Source organism: Lygodium microphyllum, chromosome 5, assembly GCF_053477565.2.
Source record: "Lygodium microphyllum isolate KBCC chromosome 5, Lygodium_microphyllum_v1.1.10, whole genome shotgun sequence".
Classification (NCBI taxonomy): Eukaryota; Viridiplantae; Streptophyta; class Polypodiopsida; order Schizaeales; family Lygodiaceae; genus Lygodium; species Lygodium microphyllum.
The window spans coordinates 98959163-98973598 of NC_141139.1; positions in this window are offsets into that span (position 1 = coordinate 98959163).

The window sequence follows — 14436 nt, forward strand, 5'->3', positions numbered from 1 at the left end:
TACCATCAACCTTGTACTTTACCTTCCAGATCCACTTGGTGCCAATAACCTTCCGCTTTGCTGGTCGATCCACTAGCTCCCAAGTGTCATTCTTCATTATGCTGTCATACTCCGCCTGCATAGCATCCTTCCATGATGGATTTGCAAGTGCTTCTTCTAAGTCAGTTGGCTCCTTTACTTCTCTCATAATCTCAACCATCAAGGCCATATTGACTATGTGAGCAGAAGCCCTCCTTTGCTCCTCTATTCTCTGAGACCTCCTTGGTCCGTCTGCCTTCTCCTCAACAGATGCAGGCATAGGATTATTGTGGTCATAGAGCTGCTTCACCCAGCGCGGCAATGGCTTTTCCGGTGGGGTGATGTCAGGTTGGTGAACTTTTTCCTCATCATCTGAAGATGATGCTTCCTCCTCCTTAAGGATAGGGATAGCTCTCGGGACAGGTTCATAGTGGACTACTTCTTCGCTTGATGATAAAGTGGAAGAACTTGCCTTCTCCTCCTCCACTGTATGCGGCTCCTCCTTGAACACCACATCACGGCTCGCGATGATCTTCTTTGCCTCTTGGTCATATAATTTGTAAGCCTTCTGCTCATCACTATAACCCAAGAAGATACATAATCTGCTTTTTGGTTGTAACTTGTTTCTCTTCTCATCTGGAACATGTGCATAACATTCACATCCAAAAATTCTGAAATGTGAGACAGATGGTTTCTTACCAGTGTAAGCCTCATGAGGTGTTTTTCCCTTGAGAGCCTTTGTATAGCTCCGATTTAGAATGTAGACTGCAGTATTAATAGCTTCAGCCCAAAAATGGTTAGGCAATCCCTTGCCCTTTAGCATGCATCTTGCCATCTCCACAATGGTGCGATTCCTGCGTTCCACAACACTGTTCTACTGAGGTGTATGAGGCGTCGTCAATTGACGCTTGATCCCTTTGCTCTTGCAAAAGCCTTTAAACTCCTTTGAGTTGAACTCACCACCACCATCTGTTTTAAATTTCTTCACACTTTTCCCTATTTCATTCTCAACAAGTATTAGCCATACTTTAAACTTACCAAAAGCTTGAGCCTTATCACGAAGGAAGTACACCCACATCTTCCTACTGTAGTCGTCGACAATCAACATAAAATAAGAAGATCCCCCCAAGGCCTGTGTAGGCATCTTACCACACAAGTCAGCATGCACCAACTCTAGAGGAGCCTGTGCTCTATTCTTGCTTTCTTGTGGAAATGCCTTTCTCTGTTGCTTGCCCATCATACAAGCTTCACATGGTTCCTTCAATTCAATTATTGTAGGTAGGTGACCAACCATACCTTGCTTTTGCATCTCCTTCAATACTGCAAATCCGATGTGTCCAAACCTTTCATGCCAAAGCTTACTTGTGCCCACTCCAGCGGTGGCTGTAAGAGCACTTAGCTCATACAGGTTGTTCCTTCTTTCTCCTTTGCCAACAATTGTGCCAGCACTATCAATAATTTCTGCACCTGTCTTCTTGAACCTCACTTCATGACCAAGATCAATTATGGCAGCAACTGATAAGAGATTTCTCCTGATTTTGGGAACATACAACACATTTGAAAGCTTTTTGACTTCACCATTTGCAACAACAAAAGAAATAGTACCTGTGCCCGCAATAGGGCATTTAGCATCCTTTCCAACTGTCACAGTGATGGATTCTTGCAGAGGCTGCATAGAACTGTGACGGGAGGCTCCACTATCCAACACCCATGAGTCAGTGGTAGATTCTTCTTGCGCTGAGGAGCACACTTCCTCAATGGTCGCCATGAATAATTCCAGCTCTACTTCAGCCGTATTGGCTGTCTCTTTCCCTTTACTTTTAAGGGTATCATTCTTTTCATCTACCTTCTTGACACGATAATCTGCAATTGCATGTCCTTTCTTCTTGCAGTAGAAGCACTCTCCTTGAAACTTCTTCTTGCCACCCTTCTTCTTTTTGTCACCATCATTTTTGGTGGAGGAAACACCTTTGCCTTTTGCATTGGCAGAGAATACAGCATCTCCATTGTTGCTTCCTTCTCGGGCTTTCAGCCTCAACTCCTCCTCCATTAATAATGCAGAAAACTCCTCAAAAGTCAAAGCTTGAGGTCTCACCTGAGTATTAAGGGCAGTTAGTAGTCCATCAAACTTTTGTGGACAAATCCGAAGACACCTCTGAGCTAGCTCTTTGCTAGTCTTTTGTATCCCAGCACCAGCCATCTGATCGCGCAGATTCTTAATCCGAGTGATGAATGCTTCAACCGTCTCTCCTTCAGCAAACTTCTCCGCTGCTAGTTGATTCTCCAAGTTTTGAATCCTCGTTTGGTTTCATGTTTCATACTGACTCCTTAGTACATTCCAAGCCTCTGACGCTTTGGTTGTATGCTGAATCAAAGTCAAAACAATGTCAGAACAGCTTGTAACTAAGGCACACAATGCATTTGCATTCCTTCGTTTCCAAGCTCATAGAAGATCTACATTTGGAGGAATCATCACACTAGGATTTGATGGGTCAGGGGTAGACTATGGTTCTGCGTCAGTCCCTAGCACAGTCTCCAGAATCTCATAAGAATCAAGGATAGTTGTAATTTTGAACTTCCACAAGGTGTAGTTTGTACCATCTCACTTGCCTTCACTGAAGGTTGGTGGACGAATCCTCAGTGTTTGAATAGCCGGTACAGCAGCACCACCTCCTGCACCGCTTCCTGATGCGCTAGAACCGCTTCCTGGAGTGGACATAGTTTCTCTTTGCTGTTGAAGCCTTTGCCTCTTGCATGCTCTCCGATCTCTAGAGCCCCTTGGGCTCTGATACCATGTAAAATATTACACGGTGCAGTGAACAAAATCTGAGAAAGAGATAGAGAGTACACAACAGATAAGAGGAGAATCAGTAAATTCTTTAACTCCAAACAACTGATACAAAGATGGCTCTGTCCACCCATGCGCTTCCACTGTGTGAAGCTTAGATGGTGATCTAGACAGAAGATAGGTGAAGAGCTTAAGGCTAGCTGGAACAACAACTCTGACTGGGTGAAAGATGAGTGAGAGATGGCTGCGAAGGGTTTAGCTTTTATAGCCCGCGAAGGTCGTTAGGTCGGCCTGCTGACTGCGACCTACCATATGAGCCTCCACTAGTCGGCCAGGGAATATTCCCTTTACCATCAGGCCGGGGGCGCTGCCCCCAGACCCCACAATAGGGGCCTCTTTTAACTCCCTTACACCGCAACTCGATGCAATGCGCCTCAAGTTGCTACTAGCTTAACCACTCCGTCTAACCCAAAGATTAGACCCACAACAGTCACCTTTTTGCCATCCGGTCACATAGACCTCATCTGATATAGAAAGCCACGCAGGCCTACCACAGAGCTTTTGGGCTGAGGCAGTTAGTACAGCTGTACATATCATAAATAGATCACCTTCTAGTGGTTTTGGATTTCTAGGTTACCGAGGAGGTATGGACTGGAAAACCTCCCTCTTATGTGCATCTCCGTGTCTTTGGATGTGAGGCATTTTGCCATGTGCCTAGGGACAAGAGAAGTAAGTTGGATCCTAAGAGTGTCAGATGCATTTTCCTTGGTTATGGGGATGCAGGCAAGATGGGTTACCGTCTCTGGGATCCGCAGGTGCGAAAAGTTATCCGCAATCATGATGTAGTCTTCCATGAAGACAAGATGCATAGGCATCCTGAGAGAGTTTTTGAGACCTGCAGGGTCATATTTCAGGAGGAGCCGAGAGCTCCCACAAAGCCAGTTGGACAGCAAGCTGTAGCAGATGCTCATGGTCAGGGTGTTGAACAGGCAGCTGGGCAAGCAGTAGAGCCTGTCGTGAGATGTCTACTAGAGACAGACATCCACCTGATAGATTTCAGCCCTCGATGCATTATGTCTTGGTTGCAGATTAGGAGATCCTTTCACTTATAATGAGGCTATGCGCAGGGGTGACAGTCACTCCTGGGAGAGGGCTATGCAGTCTGAGATAGACTCCTTACATAAGAATGACACTTGGGATTTGGTATCCTTGCTTACGAGCAAGAAGGCTTTGCCATGCAAGTGGGTGTACAAGCTAAAAAGTACCCCTGGACACCCCAAGCCAGCATACAAGGCTAGATTGGTAGCAAAGGGTTTTGAGCAGAAGCATGGTGTGGACTTTGATGAGGTCTTTTCTCTTGTGATTAAGATGACCAACCTGCGCTTAGTCTTGGCTTTGGTTGCTCAGCTTGACTTGGATTTATACCAAATGGATGTCATGACAGCTTTCTTACATGGGGACTTGCATGATGAGATTTATATGGAGCAGCCTAAGGACTTTGCAAAACATGGCAGGGAGCACCTAGTGTGCAAATTGAAGAAAAGTCTTTATGGCTTGAAACAGGCACCTAGGGAGTGGTATCATAAGTTTGATGCCTTTATGCAGTCACAGGGCTACAGCAGGAGTGCATTAGATCCGTGTCTTTACACGAAGAAAGCCTGTGATGGTTCTTTATTGATTTTGGTCCTCTATGTGGATGATATGTTGATGGCAGGGAAAGCTCATGATGAGCTAGATGCTCTTAAGGCTCAGCTCAAGAAGAGCTTTGAGATGAAAGAACTGGGACAGGCCGCTCAAATACTTGGTATGCGCATTAGATGCGATAGGCATCAAGGACTCCTCTACTTGTCACAGAGGGAGTACATTCATAGAGTCCTTGAGCGCTTCCGCATGTAGGACCTCAAGCCTATTGGCTATCCATTGCCTTCTTATGTGAAGGTATCACAGGCTGATTGTCCGCAGACAAATGAGTAGAGGGCCGAGATGGCCAAGATTCCCTATGCATCCGTAGTGGGCAGTCTTATGTATGCCATGATAGCCACTCGTCTAGATATTGCCTTTGCAATTGGTGTTGTGGCACGCTATATGGCTACACCTGGCAAGAAGCATTGGGATGCCGTGAAGGGTATCATGAGGTACCTGAAGGGCACTGCAGATATGTGCATATGCTATGGCACTCAGGATACAAGAGTCATGGGGTACATTGACGTTGATTATGTAGGACATGTAGATAGTAGGAAGTCCACTTTCGGCTATGTATTCACATATGCTAGAGGTGTTGTTTCTTGGATGTCCAGGGTGCAGAATTGCACGGCCCTTTCTACTACAGAGGCCGAGTATGTTGCAGCCACTGAGGCTTGCAAGGAGGCCATTTGGTTGGGTCATTTGGTTGCTGACCTTGGTATTGATGCTATCCCTACAGTGCATTCGAATTCTATGAGTGCTATTTAGTTAGCCAAGAATCAGTCTTCCATGTGAAGACAAAACACATTGAGATGAGGTATCACTTCATACGTGGGGTCGTTGAGGACAAGTCTGTTGACCTTGTCAAGATCTCGACTTACCAAAATCCTGCAGATCTGCTCACGAAAAGCCTCTCTACAGAGTGCTTTGCCTTCCTCAGGAGGTTGATGGGCGCAGGATGAGACGACGTCTTTCCTCATCCTGTTGTACATGTGTACATGTTGTATTCTCTTTTTTCTTTTTCTTTTCACTCCTCACTAGGGCAGATTCGCCTTTAAGTGGGAGGCTGTTGGGGGTAAAGGCGCTTCCACCTAGCCGCCCTTGTATTACTACACTAATAGTCACCGCCACTGCACACTGCAGGTGGCGGGTGACCGTCACCATCACTTTATTCTTTATTCTTTTAGTGACAGTTTGAATAAAGGCCCAGTCACACATTGTGACTGTTGGAGTTCCCATTTCTTGTCTCTCTCTTTCTTGCTCTTCCTCTCTCGCCATAGCTCTCGAGTGCAAGCTTCGATCCTTCTCACCTTCCAGCCTTGGCATACTTGGCAATGGGCTACAAAGGCTTCATTGGCTTCGTTGGTTGCGCGTGAGAAGCTCCTACTACCTTGTACGAAAATCTTGTCGGGAGGTCACCCATCCCGGCAGTGTCGTCACCCAAGTGTACTTAACTACCAAGTGACTATCCACTAGGCTAGTTCTTTTGTTGTTCTATACTACAAACATAGTTTTAATAAGCTAGTCTTCAGATGGTTTTCCAAGTCTTTTTTCCATGAACTAGCATATAATATCTTATTAATAATAACAATTATCTTCATAAGTAGAGCCAGTTTCATAATTTTTTTTAAAAAAATGTACAACATAAATCAATTTTCTTTGGAATGTATATGTACATTGTTTATTAAAATAAACTAAGTAATGGGGACATTACATTCTTCCCTCCTTAGAGAAATCGAGATATCCTCATCTCGAGAGAAACTGAGGGTATTCTTTCATAAGGGTTGCCTCATCGACCCAAGTGGCATCTTCTTCAGGATAATCCTTCCATTGTACTAGGTGTTCTCTTAGAATTCAGTTTCTTAGAGGTTTCTCTCTTGTATCTAGAATCTTCTTGTGTTGCATTTTCAGATTTCCTTGGGCAGGCATCACTATTTGTTTATCATTAAGCACATGATCAGGGTTTGGTACATAAGGTTTCAGTAGGCTTATATGAAATACATTGTGAATCTTGAGATATGGGGTGGCAATTTAAGCTTGTAGGCTTGCCTTCCCATTACTTTGATTACTTCATATGGTCCACAGTACCTTGGACTAAGCTTTTTGTATTTCCCAAAGGATAATGAGCTCTTTTCGGGTCTTACCCTTAGAAACACCATGTCACCTTCCTTGAATGTTCTTATGGATCTTTCAAGATCTACATAGGATTTTTGCCAATCTTGAGCAGCTTGGATGTCATGTTGGATCAATTGGATTTGTTGGTCCATCTCTTCAAGAATAGCCTTAGAAGCCTCTATTTTGAGAGTGGGATCTGAGAATTTTAGAGGTGTACAACATTATTGCCCATACAAGGCTTGGAATGGAGGCATCTTGATTGTTTGTTGAAAGGCAGTGTTATAAGCAAACTCCACCAAAGTTAAATGTTCAATCCACCATTTTGGTTATTTGCCACAATAAGACCTTAGAATATCTTCAATGGTCTGGTTCACCCTCTCAGTTTGGCCATCAATTTGAGGATGATAAGTAGTACTGATGCATAGCTTTGTTTCACTTACTTAGAATAGGAAAGTCCAAAACTTAGAGGTGAATCTAGAGTCTCGATGTCACTGATAATGCTCTTTGGCAATCCATGTAACCTAAATATTTCTTTGATAAAGACTCGAGCTATGAAGGCACACGAATAAGCCGTCACTCCAAGGCGGTGCGACTAAGGCGGAGACCAAGGCATAGACCTCGGCATCTTGGCCTTGGCATTTTTGGCAACAAGCTACGAAGGCTTCATTGGCACCGTTGGCTGCGCATGAGAAGCTCCTATCACCTTATAGGAAAATCTTCCTGAGAGGTCACCCATCCCGGCAGTGTCGTCACCCAAGTGCACTTAATTGCCAAGTAACTATCCACTAGGCTAGTTCTTTTTGTTGTTCTATACTTCAAACGTAGTTTTAATAAGCCAGTCTTCAGAGGGTTTCCCAAGTCTTTCTTCCATGAATTGGCATATAATACCTTATTAATAATAACAATTATCTTCATAAGTAGAGACAGTTTCATAATTTTTTTTAAAAAAATGTGCAACATAAATCAATTTTCTTTGGAATGTATACATACATTGTTTATTAAAATAAACTAAGTAATGGGGACATTACAACAAGTGGGCAAGCATTTTTTTCAAATGTATGGTCAACATCTAAACCTACATCTCATCATTTTTTCTATACCATTGTAAAAGGTATGCAAAAGTATAAGCATAGGGTAATCCAAAGCATCATTTACTTGTTGGTTATTCAAAAATATAAAGGTTTTTAAGCCCTTAAAAGCACATTCACTAAGTGCTTGACTAAAGCATTATCTTCCTATTGTAAGGCTATGTGTAGCTATAAACACATAGACCACTTCATCTCTTAAATCACTTTTAGCATGTGGTTTGAACATCAATTTTCTTCTGCTTTTATTGCCCTCCTTGTAAAGGATTAGACATTTCCATTACCCTGTGCAATCAGTAAGACCTTCCCATCGTGGCCTATGTCGATGTAAAACCTCAAATCCACTAGTTTGATGGGAGACACTTTCACCCATGGCAGGTATTAGTGAAATATAAAATGATGGAGAAGGGTTACTAGCCCTTCATCAAAGGGACCAAGGACACTTGACCCATCCAACCCTATAGATGTAGAAGATTATGAAAGATCCCAAGCCATAATAATGTTGCACTTGGATGAATCTTTAATCCACCACATTGATCAAATTGCAACTGCAAAGGAGAAGTGGGATGAGCTTGAGAAATTGTATGGTGCAAAAGTAAAGAACTCTAAAATCTTTTTCAAAATAGAGTTTTTCAACTTGTAATACAAGCAAGGAGAAGACTTGGGAAAGTTCATTTTCCACATGAAAGGACTGATGGCCCAACTAGCTTCAGAGTCCAAGCTCTAGTTGCTAAAGAAGATACCATTGCAATACTTTTAAAAGCGATAAGGAAATTCTTCCCAACTCTTGTAACCACTCTAACAAATGTACCAAATCCTATACTTGAAGGTCTCATTCAATCTTGTCTGGATGAGGAGAAAATAAATCAAAAGGAAGATAGCAGTAGCTTAGCACCTACCTCAACAAGCTGTGTTCAACTCTTAGTCATTACTATTTCTACTAAATGTTCCTTTTGCAAACATACTATAAGCAACTGTTGGAAAAAATATCCCAACAAGATGGAAGTGCAACAAATGTAAGCAATCATGACATATTACTAGTAAATTTCCTAACTCCCTTGTAGCATTGAAAGAATTGGAGGCCAAATTGGAGGCCAACTATGTCTCCAAAGCACTTTTTGATGACTTTTTAGTATCTATTGTATCGTATTTCCATAAACATCTTTGTAGCCTACTTTATAAAGGCATCAAACTAATTGATTAAGGGGGGAACATTTCCATGCTATGTAATCCAATGCCACCTTGGCATTGAGGGGGGGTGTTAGAAGTATAGCCTGTGAATCATGTGTAAGCAATTGTGCATGAGGGAAGGTGAGGTGTGAATGGACTAGAGGATAGGGGAAACCCTTACCTTGACTCCAATAAGGCTATATATACATGGCGAAAGGTCACTCTCAATAGAGATGAGAGAGTGTACTAGTTGTAATCCATAAGCAACTTAGTAAGCAAGATTTTGTTCTTGTACTTTGAGCTCTCTTCTCCCTCGTGTGCACACATTTCCATGCTGCCACTCTAATATTCTAACATATTAGGAGAAGATCCTCTTCCTCATGTTCTACTCCTCTATCTTCTTCTCTTGACATTGGAGTATCCTTTTCATCCTATAATTATCCTTCTTTTCTATTTTCTTCTTCTAACATTGGAGTAGTTGTGGTGTGAATTCAAAGAAGGTGAGTTGGTGACTTGAGGAGCTACACTTGGATTGTGAGACCACTGACACTCTAAATTACTAGGCAACTAGGTGAGAGATAGTTAAGTTGTAAGTGAGTTGAGATCTTGAAAGAATAAGAGTCCTTACCCCATGTCCCATTGTTGAGATCTCTTTGAGGTAACATTTTGATTTCTTTTCAAGGTAAAAATGAAATCAATCATGTAAGATACTCATATTCTTACCTTGTGGTTGAATAGGAGACATTATTGTGCATAAGAGATGGAACTGTGAGGAGCCAATCTTTCAATTGTACACTTTGCTCACTCCAAAACATGCACTACTAGCTAGAAAGTCAAATCAACAAGGACTTGATTCGCAGGATGAAGGTAGACTAGAGTAGATTAGGTGACATTGAGAGAAAAATTTAAAAAATGAAAATCAAAATTCAAATTTTTGATATTATGTAAGCTATATTATGCACTCTACTTCATTGATTTTTTTCATAAGATTGGGTATGCTTCATGCTTGACTTGCTTGAGAGTTTGAGGAGGTAAGATAGCCATTGGAAATCGACAAGCTAATTTTCTGAAACTACTACTAAGGCATCATGAGGTTACAAGAAGGCCACCGATCATGATCTCTTCTTCTCCGTAGATCCATCTCTTGACCAAGAAAGTCTACCATAGCCACTATATCCATCTCTTGGCCAAGAAATTCTACCATAGCCACTAGAGTGCGGGGAGTTGCATTTACCAATGGATAGAAAAAGGAGGAATTCTTTCCTTCTTTTACTACAAACCCTAATTATACATGATTTCTACATAGCTCAATTTAATGCTAGCCTATGACTATGACTATCTTGCCTATAACTCTTAGCCTAAGCTAAAAATCTCTTACCCATTGAGCTCTTAGACTAAGACTATGATTTTACATGCTTACCTATGACTACAACACTCCTTGTCTAAGTCTACAACTCTATAAGCCTAAGACCTTGACTCTCTTTCCTAGAACCATGATGCTCTTTTCTAAGACTACAAATCTCTTACCTAAGACCACAACTAACTTAGTAAGACTAGAACTCTATTGGCTTGCTTAAGATGACTATTGTAGTAGCCTAGACCAACCTAAAACTAATACTAAGACCATATGCTTAATATTAAGACCAACATTGTGTATGCTTAAGATCAAGATTGCTTGCTTACTTGCTTTAATTTCTTGCTAGAATGCTTCTTGTATGACTATCATTATCACATGACCAAGCTAAGGTTCTTCTACAAGACTATTGTTGCATTTTAGAGGCTAACACTAACTACATTTGTGGACCTTAAACCATCCCAAGAAGCACTATAACTAGTAGTCAAGCATAATTGTAACAAGTAAATTTGTTTCACCCATAAAACTTTGAATTGGCATGGGAAGGTGAGCTAAAATTCGTTGAGCACAAAAGCACCCTTGCACCTCTCATGAGTCTTGCATTGACTAAGCATAAAAGCCAAAATACTAAGTTCGAAGTTGAAGGATAAATAAACAAGGGAATATAAACATAGAAGCTTCCAAACCCTAGAAGAATTAAACTAAACAAAACTAAGGGCAACATAATTTGCTAGATACTTGAGACTAAAAATTAGACCAAACGGATCAAACAAGAGCATAAGACACTTGAAGGAATGCCAAATAGAACCCAAGTGAGATATTGTAAACCAAGCACAAAGTATTGGACCACTTTTTGAGAAGACACAAAGACCCTTAAGAACAAATCATTGAACTCGCACTCAAGGAACTTGAGGGACTTGGTCATAAAATGAAATGATCATGGATAAAAAGTTAAAAGATAGGTCAATACACAAGCAAACATCAAACAATCTCTCAAAGAAGCTTTAACAATATGCAAGATCAAAGAACCCTCACTTAAAAGGACCAAACCTTGCAAGAGAATGTAAGAAATTTGTTTAGCTAACTAAGAGAAAAAGAAACCAATGTATGCAATTATGTAGTGGGCTAGAGAACCTAGGCCCTAGGAAAGGCAAATCTCATCATCAAAATGCAACAAGAGCAATCGAAAATTTAAAACACCCTCATTTCCTTGTTGATAAATTAGGATTGTAGAACTCGTGAACCTACAATCCAATTAAAAAAACAAATAGGATGAGGGGGAAATTTTTCATGGGGGAGATTCCAAAAGACCTACACTAGTCCTTCCACAATTCCAAAGATGCAACTGATTCTAACATAAACCAACTAATAGAAGATGTTGTGCATCACAAGTTTCAAACCCTCAAAGACCACAAACAAAGTGCCCCCAATAAGATGTCAAACCTAGCTATAGCTATGCAAAGAGAGAGAACAAAAATACAAAGGGAAATAAATGACATTAAGAGACTAGCTCAAGTTTCACATGTCGTCTTGTGACTCATTGTTAGACTTGCAACAAATTTAGCTACTCGAGAATACTAGCTTACTTGAAGAAGGATCCCAAATAGCTAATAGCTTAATAACAAGACTAGGCATCACTCTTGTTGGAACTAGAGAGAAATTCAAGATTTCTCCCATAACCAAGTAAGTGCATAAACATAGAGGATGAAATGACCCCAATAGCTTCACAGATCAATTCAAACAAGTATGTGAGGCTAATAACCACACATAAAACTCCAAGAGAGCCAAGCCTTTAGATTGTGCTCGTGCAAAATGGTGAGAATGTGATTTGCATCATTGTAAGGCTAATGAATGTAGAGAAACAAGAGGGAAAGAACATAAGGGATTATGTCTATAAGCTTTGGAATCTATACAAAAGATTATCAGTTGTATAAAGACCTAATGCCAAGGCAACGACAAAGGCTTTCATGAAGGATACCTAAGATGAGAAGACCTATGAAACCATGGCTAGTAACTTAGTCCTTGATAGATCCAAAATCCATGGCTTATTATAGGAAGGTATCAAATTAGATAACCTCCATAGCAAGAGCAGTTGACATAAGAGGGGGTTGAGATTGCAAGATTCTTGGTCCACTAGAAGTAATCTAGAGGTTAGCACCAGAAGTCATTCTGGCTACCTTCAAACAATAGTAGCAAGAACTCGCAAAGCTCATGGAAACCATAAACCAACTAGAATCTTATAGATATACAATGCATACACTGTGGTGGACATGATTTGCCATTAGAATGCCCAAGGTGTGGTTGGGCTTACACTAATTGTGGCCTCTTTTGCTATGAAATCGGTTAATTCAAATGTATACATCTATCAAGGGTTAGAATATTTTGATTGGGGTGTCTCTTGTAAAAAACCTATATAATATATATATATATATATGTATATAAACATCATGGAGTGATAAGTTGGGAAGAAACATGGCCCTCACCGCAAAAGAGAAGACCCCTGCAACTAGCAATGTGGCCGTCTAGTTGGAACCAAAGTTTGAATCTAAAGATGATGACTCGTAAAAGGAGGCGTTACCCTTCTTTTGTGTCTTCCCCTTCTGCTACCACAACTAAGCCCCTCATGTCTTGCAATCTTTCCAAAGATGTCCCTACTTGCCACAATGGTAGCATTGTACATTCTTCTTTAGCTGCATGTTACGCTCCTTTGAGGCTTAATGTGTAATAGACAATAGCCTCACCTAAACTTGAATCTATACACAATAAGCCTCTATAAAAACACTCAAAGATGAGTAGTTTGTGTTGAAGCTTGTCATTGGTAGAACATAGATGAACCATGATGAGGTAGATGTAGAGAATGTGAAATAGAGAGAGATACAAACACACACACACACACACACACACACACACAGAGGGATGTGTGCCAAGACTTCAACCCAAAAACATGAGTTTAATAGTTCAAATGGTTCAAGTAAGAGCAAAGATACAAGATCAAGATTATCAAAGTATAGCAGAAGAGACAAACAACTAGCTACGTGCAAACCCTCTCTAATGCAAAAACATTCAAGCAAAGGTTTAAATGTGCATTTGAAAGAGACTCAAGAGCTTGAAAAGATGAAAACATCTACATCTGGAGAAAATGCCAATCAACCAACTTACAGCATGTAAAAATCACTCGAGGATGGTGTACAAATCAAGGTGTAGCAATCAAGATTGAAAACATTGAAGGGGATTTTTTTTGCCGATGAGGGGGGGCAAAGATTTGCCTAGCCCTATAGGAGTCACACAAAATGAAAATGCAAAGAACAACACTCAAGCAATGAAAACTCGAACCTGCAACAATAAACAACACTACCAACACTAACACTGATGTTTGATACCCTATCCAAATAGGGGGCAAGAAAAGCTATTACAATAGACTGCACAAACACAAACAAAAAAGAACACTACAAAGAACAAAAGAACTCAAGAAAAATATGCTTAAGAAATGAAATTCATATACCACCACACAAGACAATACAAAGCTCAAGCACCAAGTCACCAACAATGCACATGGTCTCCCTCTGCCCACCAAAAACTGAACCTACAAGTGTGGTGGCAACTAAAAGTGGAGGGAGCTCGCCTATAAATAGGCACAAAGAACACCCGAAGTGGCAACCATCAACCTAAAGAAATGGGCACTTGCCACAATTCAACCAACAAACACCCACCACCCAAAATCAAGGCAACCAATCCCAACACACCCAAGTATTAAATAATGAAATGCCCACTAAAACACACTCTAACCCATAAGATGCAGAATCCGTCAACACCATCAAGACATGAACATGGTTTTATTGGACCTACACCTTTTTTAATGACCACACTATATTTTGGCGCACATCTTTTTAATGACCCCAACATCATCTATAATGCTCTTGAAGTATTTACACATGTACTATTATTAGAACCATGAGCTAAAACATTTCATGCTATGTACATAACAAGAGCTTGTAATCAAATGCTTGCATCACACATGAGCACTTTAACCACATATTTTATTATCTCAATCACACATGTTTGTTTGAGCTATCCACAAAAGGATAACACATTTCACTAGCTGAAAGTTTACAATTAGACAACCCAAGAAATAAATATTACTGACTCTTCCACTAACAAAATGTTCAATCAAGAAAGAAGTTTCACTTTTTTTGGGTGGTATTTACGTGCGCACAAGTGGACAT